The 16,792-nt window shown below is 46.6% G+C and overlaps 1 protein-coding gene across 12 annotated transcripts in view; it reads left to right on the forward strand.

The window, feature by feature from the left end:
- Positions 1 to 16,773, forward strand: part of TATDN3 (TatD DNase domain containing 3) — a 25,079-nt gene extending 8,306 nt beyond the window's left edge. For 8 of the 12 annotated variants that reach the window (XR_008576369.1, XR_008576371.1, XR_008576372.1 and 5 more), the window contains 3 exons: positions 1,920 to 1,993; positions 14,506 to 14,592; positions 14,779 to 16,773. The gene's annotated coding sequence lies outside the window, so the exon portion shown is untranslated. Of the gene's footprint in view, positions 1 to 1,919; positions 1,994 to 2,750; positions 5,074 to 12,162; positions 12,225 to 14,505; positions 14,593 to 14,778 lie in introns of those variants that run through there. The other 4 variants (XR_008576373.1, XR_008576365.1, XR_008576374.1 and 1 more) reach the window with 2 other exon arrangements.
- Positions 16,774 to 16,792: the final 19 nt, after the last annotated feature.

Below are 16,792 nucleotides of genomic sequence, written 5' to 3' on the forward strand. Positions count from 1 at the left end.
CCCTTTCCCTGGTGCCGTTGGTTTTGCTGCCCGAGCTGTGCCCCAGCCACCTGCAGCCAGCTCCAGGGCGGGTGGCAGGCGCTGGAAATAAAGTCATTGCTTTATGCAGGAAACCCAACTTTTGAAGGTGTTCACTCAGGACTAAGGGTAGCTAACGTGCGGGGGGAGTAAGTGTGGTTTCCAGGCTAGAAAACATCGTTGATCCCTGTGTCGTCCTGTGCCTTTACCTTGAAAGGGGAATTTTGCAGAGAGCTTGCATTTCTGCCTGCAGTCCTGGGCTAACGCCTGGTCCGGAAGGGCTCGGGAAGGCTGGGCAGCTCGTGGGGGAGCTGTGTGGCCGCACACCATGAAACCCTCTGTCCCCACAAAGGCTGGCCTTAGCAATATCGGTGTGTGTGCTGAACCCTGTTGCAGCCTCTCAGGTTGTCTGGACAAGCCATGTCCCCTCCTCCATAGCGCAGGACACTGGAGCGGCCAGGGATGTACTGGAGGAAGGACCCAGTGTAAATTTAGCTGGGTGCCATGTTCAGTTTTCAGGAAACCTGAGGGGAAATGAGAGAGAAAGTACAGAGTTAGTGGAAACCAAAGTTTTCTTTTCAGTCATGCCATTAATTTTGGGGGACACTAACAGCCCCAGTGAGCTCCACCCCGTGGAGATGGATCGGCACAGATGGTCTGCAGCAGTATGGAAAGCTGTAGGTCCCAACCTCCATCTGATACCTTTAGCCATCACCTTTCCCTGGGATGCCACAAACAGCAGACCTGATTGTACTTTGTATAACTCCTCGTGTCGCTTTACCTTGCAGGATGTACGTGATGTGATAGTAAAATCAAGAAAGGTTTGTGAGTTCTTTGGCATAATTAGTGCCTTCAGAGTGCCTCACTCGTTAGTTGGTACTCTGTTGTTGATGCAGCTCTGGCTGGTACAGCTTCTGCCAGGGAAAAAAAAGCCCCATGTTGCTCGGTTTTTTCCAGGCTTAAAATAATGCATGCAGATGCGCTGTGTGCACTAGGGACTCCCACATGTGCAAGGGCTTACAGTGAGTGCATAGCTTAACACCAAGCATAAATAATGAGGGGAATGCAGGGTGACAGTAATAACGTGAAGGTACTTTCCATAGGCTAAGATGTGGAGCTTGTAGACCTAGAGAACTTCTAAAGTGGATTTGTCTGTTGATAGAGACAAAATAGTGGACCAGTGTATGCCATCAATGGCTACAAAATCACACGGAAGTACTTTGCACCTTCCTTGTTCAATGAACACCTTGAATTAGTAGCAGGGGCTGGAAGGACACTGAAATTTCAGCTCCTCAGCTGGCTGGTGTCAATCGCCCTTTCGCCACCCACGCCAAGCTGTTTGCAGGACTCGTGGAACAAGACTGAAGTGATTTTGCCTGAAGGCCAAGTGACTTGCAAGAGTGGAGTGGGTATAGTAGAACTATAAGGTTCAGCATAAGTCACCTGAACTCCTCAGATCCTGGAAGTCCCCTCTGAGTTCAGGACCAACAGCTGAGGGTCTGTCTAAGGACTCTATCCGTGCTCACTCAAATGGTTTTGGAGGGCTGCATGTGGAACATCCTCCCAGTGCCTTTCTTCTAAAACTTGGCCTAACAAGGTGTGAATCTGCTGAACTCTGGGGACAAACCATGAAGGTGATGACTTTTTCAAGATTTCAGCATGGGAACAAGTAAGGAAATGGTGATGAAGCCAAGTGGATGATATGCTGTTTAATCCTGCTGTTTATTGTGATAAGAGTTTAAACAAATTGACCAAAGACTTTTACTGGAGGTGCTTCCAACAGGCTCCTATGCAATGCATAGATAGGTTCTTTAGAGGCAAAAGCAAATAAATAATTGGCTGGAAATGCAACTTTCATCACTAACGAACTTCTGCTTTTGTTTGTTTTTTCATTAACGCAGGCTGGGGTTCGAGCTTCTGTTCCCATTACAGAGCAGGAAAATGAATTTGAGAGAGTCACTGGCTTAGCAGAAAGGTTTGTTGTTCTTCTCTTTGCTTTCTATACGCGGTACAAAGATAACAGCAGAGATCAAAGAAAGGACACAAATTGCCATAGCACCTAGTTGTCTCAGCATTTTCCTCTTCAGCAGGTGGTTATCCATCCGTTCATTTCCCCCACTGGGGGTGGCTTTTCTGTGGGTGTGGGTCGCTTGGGGCACGGGCATGATAACCCTCACTGCCCTACGTGGGGGCCTCACCGTGCAGTGTGTGCAAAGGAACCCCTTCAGGGCCTGGCAAGTTTTTATTCCCCCTCTTTGAGTTGCTGTGAATAACAGAAAAGTGAGAAAAAATAGTGAGGCTCACGGCCCTAATGAACCCGTGGCGGGGGCAGGAACCGATACCCGGCTTCCTGAGTGCTGGGTGCTGTGCACAGAGAGATGCTGCCAACGAGGTGCTTAATGCAAACACAGATCGGTGCTGCTACTGCGCCCGGGTCTGCTGATGTAAATGGGGATGTGGTTCACCTGTAAAAGCAAAAATGATGATGCACTGGGACAAGGAGTCTGCAGGAATAAGGTGCAGCTGCCTCTGCCCTAAAAACCAGCATAATGCACGGTGCCACCGTTTGGCTTGGCTGCCGCAGAGGGCTTCGGCACAGAGCCACTGGCACGTGGAGCGCTTGTCACGTAGCAAGTGTGCAGGTGGCATCAAGGATCTTAAGGCAAAGCTGAAAAAAACCTAGAAAAGTGGCATATACAGCAGAACAGGAAGAACCTGGCTTGTTTTCAAAGGGCTGTGATCTGAAGAGCAAACAACTTCTGCAACGGCACTTGGGTCCACATCTCATATCATCCCAAAGCGACGGTCAACATCAAAATAAATGGATTTTGTCTGCGATGCCTGGGTGAGGTAATATGCCTGCACATACTGCCTTCAAAGGTAGGCGAGGCGGCTTGGTGTCCATGGTCGGTGGCTGCAAACAGACAAGCCCAGCCTGCCACGGCAGAGCACAGGCACCACGGCGTGGCTGAGCAAACCTTCAGCTTCCCAGCACAGGAGCGAGTACAGCCACCTGAAAAACCATGAAGCAGCACTGATGTGGGGGGAAGCAGGGCTACATCCCCCTGTTTTCGAAGTGCAGGGGGTGAATCATGGAAGAATCACAACAGCAGCAGTGTGATCGAATGGATGATGCCCCAGAGGTATCACCTGGCAGGCAGCTGGGTCAGCGTACGGTCTGTGTCGGGGGCTGGCTGTTAAAGCCTGCCTGCAGAGGTGGGAGAGCTGTCTGTGCTCCCACCCTGCATAGTCCCTGCTGATGAAGCCCGCAGTGCTAAACAGCAGCAGAGCTGTGCCCTGTGGTACCGTGACAAGTGTCTTCTCCGCCTGCCACAAGGTCCCTGTGCTGCTGGCATTTACTGCACCCAGGCCATGCTTGCTGCCGGGGAGTGACAGCTGATGTGCCCCTGCCTTCTCCTGCTCCCCAAAGGCATCCTGACTCCATCACAGCATGTTTGGGGGTTCATCCGATTCAGAGCGGGGCAGACGGGCAGGGCAGCGCCATGGTCCGGATGAGGCGCATGGCGCCTTCTCACATGGATTTTCTATTTCTGTGACAGGGGGCGGACACTGAGTTTAACTTCTTTAATATGTGCATATTCAGATTTTGTGTCTGTTATTTCGGCTGTGCCCGGGCTGTATGTTCTGTCACCAAAGAGTGCAAACAGACGCTTGAGTCCTTGCCGGTGCCCAGCTGCAGTATAGATAAAGTACAAGTGTCCCCCACTGACAGAAGACAAGTTATCTCACAAGCAGCCACAACCAATAAAGCTTTTCCCCCCCCCCAGGGATTTGTGACCTCCTCACCACAGCAATCCCAGTCTCCTTCTTGTGTACTGTGATGCTCCCATTACAGCCCAGCGCTCCCAGTGATGCGTTTCCAGTTCCCTGTATGTCTCCCTGATCCCTACCATGGTACCACCAGCTCCTCTGCGTACCCTCTGGGCTCTGCCTGCCACAGTACCTCGGCTTTCTTCTGCGTCCCTGTGGCCTCCCTGCAATTTCTCAGCTCTCTTCCTCTCTTCCTGCCTGCGCTTGTTGGATTGCCATTTGGGCAAGAAATGGCACGTGCTGAAATTAGTCCAGAGCTGGGCAGGTATAGCTGTCGGCGTCAGACTCAGCAGCTGGGTGTGTGCCTCCTCTCGGTAGCCCTGAGGGGGATTGGAGAAGGTTGGTGTCATCTACATTGCCAACGACTCTCACAAACCTTGTAGGAACTTTGTACCTCCAAGAGCTCTGTCCATCTGCCAAATTTTGTTGACCGTTGTCAAAAATGGTGAGTTGTGAGTGTGGGCCAGGTGACAGCATGACTATGTTAACTGATTTCCGTGGGAATGCGTATATGTCAGATGCTGCGTCCCCCAGGTGGAATTGGACCTGTTTCTTGGGACCTCCTAGGTCTGCTCAGCACATGACCACTGGTGAACCCGTGAAATGGAAAGGACCTGGAATTATCTAGCAGGAAGGTCTGTCTTTGTGAAGTGCACTGCCTGGAGAGGGCAACTTTGAAGTCCCGATTGGCACTGGCTTATTGCTATAAATATATAGAAAGAGCATTTTTGTGCTCAAGACATTTTTGGACACACAACAAAGGGGGAGGAAGCGAACAAATGGAGCGAGCGCTGTGGGAAGAAGTTAAATGGAGCACTATGTGGGGAGCTGCAATCAAAGCATCACTAGGTAACTTCCTTTCTCTTTAGGGGTCATTATTCCTGCCTGGGAAAGTCAGGGTGGACCTCATCTCTGTACTACACAAGACCTCTGTGCTGAGTTGAGGCAACGGCAAGCGCACATGCAGCAGGCTAATGTGGTACATAACATGCACGAGCAGATGTCAGCACTCTCCAGAATCATCCCTTCTGCACTTCCATTGAGTGCAGCACATCCGTGGCCAATCTGTAGCTGTGTGTGTGCGTGACCATTTATCCAAAGAGATTGTTTCCTGATCGGCACCTGGAGGCTGCTGTGGTTTCAGGATGCTCAGAGCTTCCTCTTGGAGTCCTTAGGATGCCCTTTTTTTGGAGAGGTGCAGCTACACACAGTCTTGCTTCCTCCCTGCTGGCTTAGTGGATGCAGGTTGTGGTAGGGGAGGGTGAATGCTGGGGTATCACTCTGAGGAGGGTAAGTTCTGGGCCTGTTGCCACCAGTGGCTGATAGAGTTGAGGTTCAGCGGGAGCCCTGCTGGTAGAGGCTGTCTTGCCCCCATGTCCCAGGGGTGGGGAGAAGTGTCCTTCCCGCTTACCCTCCATTCCACGTGGCACTGGATGGGGGTCTCATTGCTGGAAGCCCACAAGGAAGTTTTACGCGAGCTGAGGACAGGGAGCATGGGAAAACGTTGTGTCCGTGTGCTGTTTGCGGGTGCAGCTCCTGAACACAGGTCCTGAGCACAGCTCCCTGTGCTCTTGAATAGCCCAGAGTGATGAAGGGCTCAGCTGAAGAGGCAGTGATTCGTGGGACTGGTCTGGTCTGGTGGGTTGGTTCAGCGAGACCTGCTCCCTGGCACTGACAACTGCCATTCCTCTGCGAAGGACACCACCCAGGACCAGGCTGCCAGAGACCTATGAAGTTGCCAAGATGCCTTTCTCAGAGGTTTCCCAGCTCTGAGAAGATGAGGCTCAGTCCAGCCAAATTAGGAAGAACGGGGTCTTTCTTCCTCTGCTCACTAGCAGAGTTACCTGGACTAGCATCTCTCCAACACTCTTTGAACCTCTCTTTTCATTTTCTTCTTAAAGGGCTGAGTAAATACGTTACTCAGAAGCTGTTAGTAACACAGTAGACTGATCCCCTCTGTCCCAGACTGTCGTTTTCATGATTTGCATTTCAAGATGCACAATAACACAGTTGCGTGTGGTTTTGTTTGCCGTGGCTCAGCTTAGCAGTCAGCAGTCTTTACAAAGCACGTGAACTGGTTTATTACAGGACGTGGAATCTCTCCTCCTGCTCTTTGAGAAATACAAAGATAAACTGGTGGCTATTAGTGAGGTAGTCTGCTCTGATTTCTGCATAACCAGAGTTCACTTGATGTGACTATAAGCAAAATGTAACCTCTGGCTGCTTACATTCCTCTGCACGGATCGATATGAAATGAGTTGAGATTAAACCCCAACCCTTTCTTTTCCTGGCTAAATATCCATGCAGGAGTAAATTGAAAATTGCAAAATCCCACAAGGGCGGCGTATTGATAGGAGGTGTCTGAAATGCTGGCTTCCTGCAATGAAGACATTATAGGGAAGCTAGAGAAGCTACTTTAGATCTTTACCAGGAGTATTTTCATAGCTAATGTCACATTTTCTTTTTATTTTTCACATGTTACTATATTTCCAGGTATGTTACTATATTTCCAGGTATGTTACCTTTTGGAGAGTGCTGCTTTCTGCTCTGTTTCTTCATTGCCAAGAGCTTCTGCCACTCTCCTGAGCAAATGAAGCTAGCAAAGGCACTAGATCCCCACGGTTTGAAGTTCATCGTGTTTTGTGAAGTCTTAACTGGCTCTTTGTGCAGGTTGGACCGGACTTCACTCCATGGCTTGTGTCCCTGCCTCAGCAGTGTCAGGAACAGCAGAGAGCCCTTGCGCTGCCGCTGGCTACAGGAAAGCAACTGGGCTTGCAGGTGTGCGTCAGAAACCTTTCACACAGTGTCTCCTTCTTACACGGGACTTTAACTAGGCTCCACACCTGTTTCCTGCATCGCAGCTCCACAGGCATCCTCTAAAGAACACCAGGGGTTGTTTTGAAGTTTCAGTTTATCCAAGTGTGCAATGGCTTGAGATGAAAAAATAGCAATACTTGTGAGCACTTACATCTAGGAGAGTGGGGTCTTTGCCAGATGCGAACTAGAAAAATGTTCCTTTCCAGCTGTGTTTCTGCTAAGGATGTAGGAGATTTCCCAGCTTTTCTCCCAAGGGAGGCTTCATTTTATGGTTCTTTACCTTTTTCTGTTAGGACCCACATCGTCCTTCCAGTGATAACTGGGTTACGTTCCCCTAGAAGAACTTGTGATAATTACTCGGGAGGCTCCATTTTCTCTCTCATGCTGCATGACGTAGTGTAGGAAAGGTTACCGCTGAAGGAAGGAGAGAAAAATGAAAGAAGGCCTGCTTTCACCTCCAGGGAATTTTGCTAGTGATTTGCCTGTGCAAGGCTGCACCACGTGCCTCCTGTCTGGTTATTCTGAAAAATTCCTTCTTGACTCAAGTTCAGGTTTCAGCCCTTGATATACGTCACTTGCAAGGGAGGAGGGAGGATGGGACAAAGCAGCTTATGTTCTTATTTTTATAAATAAGCATGCTGCACACGGTTTACATGCATGGGGAAGGGTCATAGCTGTATTCACATATGTGCCCAGGGCACTGACAGAATAAAAACGAGTTAAATGTAATCCAACGCTTGTGAAAACTTTTCTTAAACTTCAGATGGGCGCAAATAGACATGCGGCCAGCAGTGATCGCTGGAAACCAAATATTTGGAGGAAATCAAAGATTAGGTTTTCTGGAGCACTACTGCTTTGCTCTGCACCATCTGTGTAATGTGGCCATAAGCCAGTTTGAGTGATCTGGAGAGGGTGTTTTGGGTATACTCCATTGCCAGCTCTTCCACTTAGACCCTTTGGACCTGGTATAGCAGATACAAAGGTGGGGCTGGAAAGAAGGGCTGAGTGTTTATCTCAGCTTGTTGCTTTTGGTCTCTGCCCAGTCCAGGGTGAGTCGGAGCAGCTCCTGCTCACTCTGTACCCTCCGGCTATAAGGGCTTGCTCAAAACAGCGTCAGGAGTGAGTCAGTGTAAAGGTCTGGGAAATCATTGCAGGATAGTATGCTTCCCCCAGACTGCCTGCCCTGTAGAGTCAATCTGTGACCAAAAACCAGGTGAGGTCCTTTCCCTTGCACTTCCAGTGGCAAAAGGATGCAGATCAAGCAGTGCCCTCCATGGGAACTGTTCAGTGCCGTCATCCTAGTATGTGTTTGGCGTGCACGCACTACCACCAAAACTGATGGCAGTAGAAGGAAAAAGCAAAGGTCATGGCTGCACGCAGTGATGGGTGCAAAGCCTTCCTCTGAACCACACGTGGCTGTCTTCCCGAGTGACCCGTGCTCCTATCTCTCCTCCGTGCTGAGTGCCAAGTTTAACTCTGCATACCTCCGCAGCTGCTCTTTATTGCTAAAAGGTGGCTATTGCTTTCTGAAAGTAAACAAATTAATTAGTATTTAAGATAAAAATTATGAACTCGCTCAGTATCACTTGGCTTTTCTAAGGCACGCGTTTGCATTGAGCAGAAAAGTGCACCCTCGCTCAGTTGGCAGACAAGCGATTGCTTTCCCGAAGGACGAAGGCAGGCGTTGCTCCTGGGTTTTTAACTGGGTACAGGACACGGGCTTAGAAATAGTTTGGTTTTGGAAGTGATCTGAGAGATGACTCTGTGCACATACAAAAACTGCAGCCATTGCCCCTGCTTATGCAGAGACGATGGTAATGCATCTCTGCCTTGAATGTACGTCTCAAGATTCAGTAATGTCAAGAATGTTGGGTGGAAAGCACAGGGGTGCTGCTTTGTACTGATTGGATTACATTTAACTCGTTTTTATTCTGTCAGTGCCCTGGGCACATATGTGAATACAGCTATGACCCTTCCCCATGCATATAAGTAATCACAAAGTACACCTGAACAAGTGTGTCAGATGGAAAATTAGTGAAACAGAGAAAGGAAAGTACTGTAACTTTGGGGGAAATGGTTAAGGTAGTGGAGCAAAACAGCTACTGCCTCAGCATTACCCAATACAGTGGGGTTTTTTGAATTAGGGTAAAAAAGTACAATTTCATGAGGTTTTTTCCTCCCTGTAGACTATTCTAAGCAAATTTTACTTCCCTAATGGGGCAAAAAATGTATATCCTTTCCACTCATTTAAAAACAATTAGGTTTGTGCATACCTTAAAAAATAAGCATGGCAGAAGACAACAGGGCAGAAAAAAGGGCCTGTGGACCTGGAAGAGAGGTAGCTGAGCAATCACAGCAAAGACTTTTCCTATATTTGCAAGTCCCGATACAGACCAGGCAGGTGCTAATTGAAAAATGTGCCCATTACCAGTCCTCTGGTGCCTGATAAGTTAATTTGGTGGTACTTGCCTACCTACCAGTGGGCTGAGGGAATCTCAGCAGCCATTTCACCATATGGAGGGCAGGGTTCACAAATCCACGCTTTGCATTTTTCAGTGACTGTAGTACAGAGTATGATCTTGGAGCCGCCTTCTCCTGCTGTAAGAAAACCTGATACACAGCATTTGGGTTGCTCAACTCTGCAGCTCGATCCCAGCTCTCTGGGTTTCTTACGTACATTGTAGGTGTTCGGGATGTACTGCTCCATAACTTTGGTGGGAGACTGTCACTCTGGAAGGGGTACAAGCTGGCTGTTATCTTTCTTTTCCTCTGGCCGTTACAAGGCATGATCAGGTTAGTCCTTGCAGAGTTCCTGGAAGCCATTTCAGCAGGGTTATAATTGGATTTCCTGAGGCTTGGCCTTTCGCCTTTCTTCCAACCATCATTTTCCAGTGCCTGAATCAATGTAGAAGGAAAAGTGATACTAGCAGGGATGGGGGGTTGGTTGTGGCTGGCTGGGGGGGCGACTTCGACACCATGAAAAATGTCACTGCCCCCATAAACTTGTTTTCCTTTGGAGTGAAAATGAGACACAGGGATTTTTTGGATTTTGGAAAAAAACATGAGAAAGAGACCTCACGTCGCAGTCTGAAGCTAAGCCTCCCACAGGCTGTTGTGTTCAAACAAAACTGCCCATTTTGAAATGAGAGGCTGATTTTTTTTTCGGTATTTCCCAGGTAAAACCAAACATTTCAGCACTTCTTAACTGAAAGCTTACTATGAAATTCACAGTGGAATGGTTTGGTGTTTATAAACAAAAGAAAGTTTCCCCAACATGTAAGTAACTTTGATCCCTCAAAAACACAGCCTCTCCCAAGCCAGTCCTTTGTCACGGGGTGGTGGGAGCGTCACCTTCACCATCACCCATCCAAACACTGCCCAGCTCTACTCTTGCCCCAGGCTCCGGCCGCTCCATCACCTCCCTCTGACCTGATGGAGGCACAAAGCCTTTTGCTTCCAGCACCCTGGGAAGAGCTGAGCTGACAGGAGAGTCACCGAATGTGCTAAATCCACCCAGGCGAAAGGAGGCAATAAGGAGCTCTCCCTGCCTGTTCACTTCGGCTGGGAAGAGAGATGCTGGAATGTTTCGGAGCACGGTGCTCCCAAGTGCCAGCTGGGTCGTAGCTGTGGTATTCTTTCAGCAGCGTGTTAAAGTGACCCGTACCTTTTCAGCAGCTTCGTGACTTTGCTTTCTGGCATCCAACACCGCTTTTGGCCTGTGTGTAGCTCCTAGGAGCCCAAGGTTGTTGTACAGCCAGTGGAGGAAAGTAAGAACCCAAAGCAGAGTTATACTCGGGAGTCAAGTTATTTCCTCTTCATTGCCCTCCTAAGGTTTCTAAAAGCTATAAGCTGTTTCTACTCTTTGAGGTCTTAAGGGACATAAATACTCTGTCCAGCCTGTGTTTGCAGTTCATTGGAAATATAGGATTATCTCCAAAGGCTTAAACAGTCTGAATGCCATTCTGATATTTATTTTGCATGTTGCTATATTGATTGTTGTAGTGGGACTGACCTTCTCATGGGCTATTCTGTCTTGTTTATTTTCCTGGTTGCACTGGCAAGAGAAGTTAATTAAATTCTACTGAGCAACATTTGCTTGGAGACTGACTCCCCTTCCCTTGGTCCAAACAAAGAGGTATAGTCAAAAGAATGTAGATTAATCCCTACATTTATGTTCTGAATGAAGTAAATGTTGTTACTCACATGCAAAAAGCACTAGATGCTCTGGGGTTGTCCTAGCAGAGGAGCTACACGCTGCTGGTGGCTGTGGCAGTAACGGCATGGTTGATAGGGGACCTGGGCTTGTCTCCCCTTATAATACAAGTGAGGGAATTTTCTGTGAGACATTCTGGGTTTCCAGCTGATCTGGAATAGTTTAAATCTTGCTAGGTGTGCTGCAAAAGACAACTGTTCAAAAGGGTCGTTGGCAAACACTTGGAGTGCTTTCCCAACACAGGAGCTCCAACAAGGAGAGTCCCTCTTGGGGGCTGTCTGGCTGAGTTCCTGTTAAAATGATTAACACTGCTGGAATGTTAATGCATTTTCCATAACGTACTATCACAGTCAGGGTCTTGGGCAGGCATCTTTTATTGTTGTTCAGTCTAAACAAAAAAAATTCCTGCTGATTTTTAGTTAAGCTGAGGTCAGCCAGCATCTTCCCCATCGAATAGATGTAGACCTTTAAAGAACATGGCTCTCTTCCTGCTGATAACCTCTTCAGAGAGAAATTTGGAACTTCAAGCTGTTACTAAATGTTTGGTTTTCCTCAATAGTAAATGTAGCAACATTTCTCAAGCTTGGGTGAGCAATCTGTCTTTAAAATACAAGCACATTTCCATACTTTAACGGTTCCAAATTCACGTCCCTTCCATTTAATTTTCAAAGAATGTGTGTGCATGGACCAGGCAGGTAAGTTGCAATGAATCAGGTAGCGAAAGAGTTGGAAAATTTAAGTTACCTTATGGTGTTTTTTTCATGAGTATGGTGCTTTAAACTGTTGTAACTCTACGTTATCTGAGACTTCATAGAAGTGGAGAGGATATTTTATCGCTGTTGCTCAGAATGGTGGTTTCACCAGGTAATTGCTTGAACATTGCTATATATTCCTACGTAGATGGGGCAGGGAGCGGGAGCTCTCAGTGGACGTTCTGCATGCACAGAAGCCTACATCTGAGCTACTCACTTGGGGTCCCGCTATAGCCAGTAAAGAAAACTCTTAGGGAGCAATTCCTCTCACGTTACTGAATTCTTACACACTGAGTTGATAAACGGGTTGCGTTAGCGGAAGCCTGCAACATCTCCCTGTTGTACTATTTAGGACGGGATGAATGGCAGCCTCGCCGTTCCTCTGGCTATAGGTGAAGTGAGGCAACCCGGTCGGATACAGCTGGCTGCATCTGCGTGGCTTCTCTAAGCACTTCTGTCCCACGGTCCTTTGATGGGTCAGGTTGATGTCACTTGATCTGTCTCAGAAGAGCTTTGTTGATTATCTTTTAGGAAAGAGATGAACGGGAGAAGATCGGGATTGCCTGCCAGCACGTTGCTGCGGTGAAGGGCAAGTATCAGTGGAAAGGGTTTGTGAAGTAGTAACAAAAAATGCCCCAAAGCTTTTCCCTAAAATTAACCAATGTTTGAGTGAATGAGTGTTTGTCAAAACCAAGAATGTTCATCCAAGGCAACCCTTCTGCAGATCATGCTTTTTATTAATTTTTCTGGGCACATACACTTCTCTTACTATGTATGAGGGATTCAGATGGAGGTTACACTTTTTGTAAAATATGAAGAGCCTGTTAATCTCAGTGAATAAGAACCAAATAAACTTTACCAACTGTATTTGTTCACATGCTTATTTTTTTGTACATAAAACTTATTTTGTGTACATAATTTTCCCTCCACTTCCTTTGATAGGAAACTCAGGGGTAAAATTCCATTACATATATGAAATTGATAGCTAACTACAAAAGGAAAACCAGATGGCGGCATGACAGAAGTACCAGATGTACATTTCTGCATCTTTTATATGGATTGAGACACCCAGAAACACAAATTTCTGTTGTTTACAGTAGAGGAGTTCACTACCCATATTTTGAAATTCAGAACTTTTCTCTGATACTTAAGAGTATACTTCTGTATTCCCGTCAGTACACCAAAAATTGAATCCAGGTCATTGGCAAACACGCCTACTGTGGGCAGTCACATTCCAAAATTGAGGTGGCCAGACAAACACCTGGAACGGCAAACAAATTTCAGTTAAGTGCCTTGTGTTGCAAATGCTCGTTCTCTGGATGGGATTGTGGCTTTATCTTGTGGGAAGAGTGGGCAAATGTTGCTGGGATGAGGGCTGCGTAGGAGGAAGAGGATGTTTACATTTTCCCCTGTATTTGCTAATAGCTTTCAATCAAGAAATTGAAACACGTGACTCTCTGACTATTTTCTTTCAAGTCCAGCTTGCTGAGGTTTGTTTAATATCCTGCTAAAATAGTTCATTTCTAGCTCGGTTGGAACTTCAGATCTTTTGTTCTGAAATCCTTTTCTTAAGCTGCTGTGGTTTTCTTGTTTAAACAACTTGTCTGGAAGACAAGTACCTGGTGCACTCCTGCCATGTACGTTTTCTCTGCATTGAGAGATCAACTTTTGCATTAAAAATCATAACCAAGAGTTAAATGCATTATAAAATAATGTGTGTGGGGGTGTGTGTGTTGTGTTTTGTTTTGTGGTTTTTTTTTCCTTTAGAGACTGAAATACATGGTTTGAAACATCTAAAAAAGGAAATCTGGAAGACTTAACTGTGTGTCTGCTGTACATAAAAATTCTAGTTTTATTTTAGAAGTGTTGATCTTTTGGTACCATTCTACATTGTTCATTTCAGACTCCTAACTTTAGGCCCAAGTTTTATGGAGATGGATTGACTTGTGGGGGGCTTTTTGCGATGGCTTAGATACCATTTTGAGGTTTGAAAGGACATACCTAGGAACTGATATCACTGAAATAATCCAGCTAGGAGTGTCGGAAAGCTAATTACACTCTGAAGGCAGCACTCTATAGCGGGGTTTCCTTTATTTTGTGAAATGCCCTGGACTGAAACAAAAAGACACCTTCTGAGCCATTTTTTTTGTACAAAGATGACATTATCTGCATGATAAAATTAAAGTTTGGAAATAGTTATCAAAATACATTGTTCTTTCAATAGAGCATATGCTACAGGAGGAACAATAACACCTGCAAATAAGGATACTGCATTTCTAATTGCTTTTTAACTTTTTCCAGCCTGAAAATTTAAGTGCTTGGCCTCTGCCTGACTTCTGGAATTTGGGCACAAGAAAATAACTGCTGTGGAGTAAATTAGTATCAGCTACTTGCCAGTGCCTACCAGATACATACGGCATGTGTTAGCCTTTTCACAGCATTCAGGAAAATAACTTTGTTAGCTTTTGGGTATACATGAGCAATTTCTGGCTCTGTTACTAATAGGAATATTCAGGAGAGCCTAAATTTTCAGTTAGAGGGTAGACTGAAAAAGGATAGCAACAGTTCTAAGCTTAACTTGTGCTGTAAACCTTGACATCAGGGTTCTGGTTTTAGCTTAATAAATTGTCCGTGAAATGTAGAAATCCAAGGACGCGCATTTTAAGTGAACTCCTGCGGTGGGTGCTTCTCATGGGATAACTTCTTCTTGCTGGGCAACTATGCCCTTGGCCCTGCTTCTCATACAAACGGGTGTAAATCAGAAATAATAGTTGTGAAGCCTATGAAATACAGCAGTGTAAAAAGTCAGGAGATAAGTATCAAAGCTTTACCTTGACAATGTCAATTTGGTTTGCCTTTTCCTTTCTTGTTTAGGAAGGTACTTCTGGAGACAAATGTCCCCAAAGATGGAATCGTATTGACCGTACCTCACCAAAATCAGCCTGGTTTTACTTCACCAAGGTCAGTGCAGCTGTGGCAGAGGTGGATTTGGCTTTGTGTTGTTATGTTGTAAATAAACTTACTTCTTTCTGGAAAAAGTCTCCTCTCCTTATGGGAGGTAGCTTTCATCCAGGTGCTCCTTCCACTGCCAGGCTTTGTCTCTTTTTCTCTGCAGTTCTCTGATGTCTAGTTATTTCTTCCGTGCAGGATCCCTGTGCAGGAAGCAGATGACGCTTTGTGTGCTGAACCGTCAAGCGGACAGAGGAGACGACACTCTGCAGGCGCTGTGGCAGTGAAACCCAAGGCGTGCCGGCCATTCTGGAACAGGCTGAATTCAAACCTTACGCTGAGGGTACTAGCTGGCAGCGGCTCTCCCTGCTGTACGGAGCCAAGGGTGTAACACTAGGAAAAGGGAGAACAAGACAAAAGCAAAGCCTGTTTTCCTCTGTCTTTAAGGAGTCAATGTTATCTTTGGATGGACTTTGAGGTCATCAAAAAATTCAACAGGAGAAATTGTTAAATGAAATCAGCTGTAGATCAATGTTTACACCTTCTTCCACAAGAACAAGAGTTGTTCAGGACGCTAACGCTATATCTATGCGACGCAATGGAAGCGTCACGGTCCTTTCCCCAGCGCCAAGGCCAACCCACAGCCTGTGCCAGGGACTGCTGGAGCAGTTCAGCAGGGTGGATCACCGGGTCCCAGCGACCACGAACTGGCACTGCTGGGAGTACTAGTGTAGCCGTAATCTCAGGTGTGTTTTCAGCATATTTCTATCAATGTGTAACACAGACATATGTTCCTAAAGTGAAAGCCGTCTACTTTGTTGCTTTGATAATGTTTGTTTCAGTTCCCACTACAGTTCCTCTTTAAGTTCTGTTTTTAAAAAAGATACATTGCTGCAGCATGTAGCACTTGAACTGTGAAGTCAGGCAGAGGAATTCAGAAGAATTTACTCAGAATCTGGTCTGGCACAGAAGTTGTCAAAATAAATCAAGCTTTTCCTTGGTATGAATGAAAGAGGCAAGAAGGGCCTGAATCTGACATAGGTAACTTTATTTTTACAAAGGTTTCTAACACTGTGATCTGGAAATTCAGGATTCACTTCCAGTAGTCTCTCAAAATCTGCGGTGCCTACAATCATCACTGCTGTTGCTCAGGGAAAGAAAAGATAGCCAAATCAGTATTTGGAAGCATGTGTTCATATTATTATTCATGCCGTAGATAACATCAGGAACTGTGGCTTACATAGATCACCTGATCTTGTGTAAAATACCAATTCATAATTAGTGAGGGAAGCTAAGACTGGTGGCTAAGCCAGACAGATGCAGATCTGATTAGGCTCTGGCATATACGTGAATAATGTGCAGTATGTTATTTGCTGAACCCACGCCAAACGATTTCCCACAGAAGCCAGTAGAATACTTCTAACATTGTTAACAAACTTAAATATTTCTGTATTTCCCTAATGCTCTTTGGAGAACAATCCATCTTTTTATTATGGTACAGTGTCTGCAGCAGCAGAATTACAAACCGTGACGGGGCTGCCAGGCACTGCTCCTGTGCAGACATGTACCGAGCAGGCTTGGAGAGAAGTTTGCTTACCGAAGTGATATTTAACCGCCTCTGCACGTGAGCCAGACGGCCAGTTTTGTGGGGTATGCGTCAAATCAAATTTCAGAGGTCGAATGGAAACAAGGAACGTTTTGCCCGCGGCTCTGGACACAACGAAGGGCTGGGGTGGATGCACGCACCCTAGCGATGCACCCGTCCTGGCCACCTTCTGCTGCAATTCGGGCCTCCGTCTCTGCCCGTCTGTGTCTCATCACATCAGTACATTTCTCTGTACCGTGAGCGTGAAGAGACAAACCTATTATCACAGGGGAAGGCCAGTGATTTTCCCGGAACGTGCTGGGATGGTGCGGCCTGTGTGCCGGTGGCACGGCCGGCGCAGCAGCCCATGATGGATGCGGATGCGGATGCAGCCAGCGCTGCGAGGGATGAGCAGGCAGAGACAGGTCTGCGGCCGCTCAGCCTTGTTGCGCAGAACACACCGGCCAAGAAAGTGATTACAGGAATAAGATTATGCTGCTCCTTCCTCGGGGATTATTTACATCATTCCGGTCTCCGTATGGTTCTCAGTCACATATATATATGTATGTATGTATGTATGTATGTATGTATCTAAACATACACACACTCACCAGCTTCCTAGCAACC

This window comes from Grus americana, chromosome 3, assembly GCF_028858705.1.
Source record: "Grus americana isolate bGruAme1 chromosome 3, bGruAme1.mat, whole genome shotgun sequence".
NCBI classification, from domain to species: Eukaryota; Metazoa; Chordata; class Aves; order Gruiformes; family Gruidae; genus Grus; species Grus americana.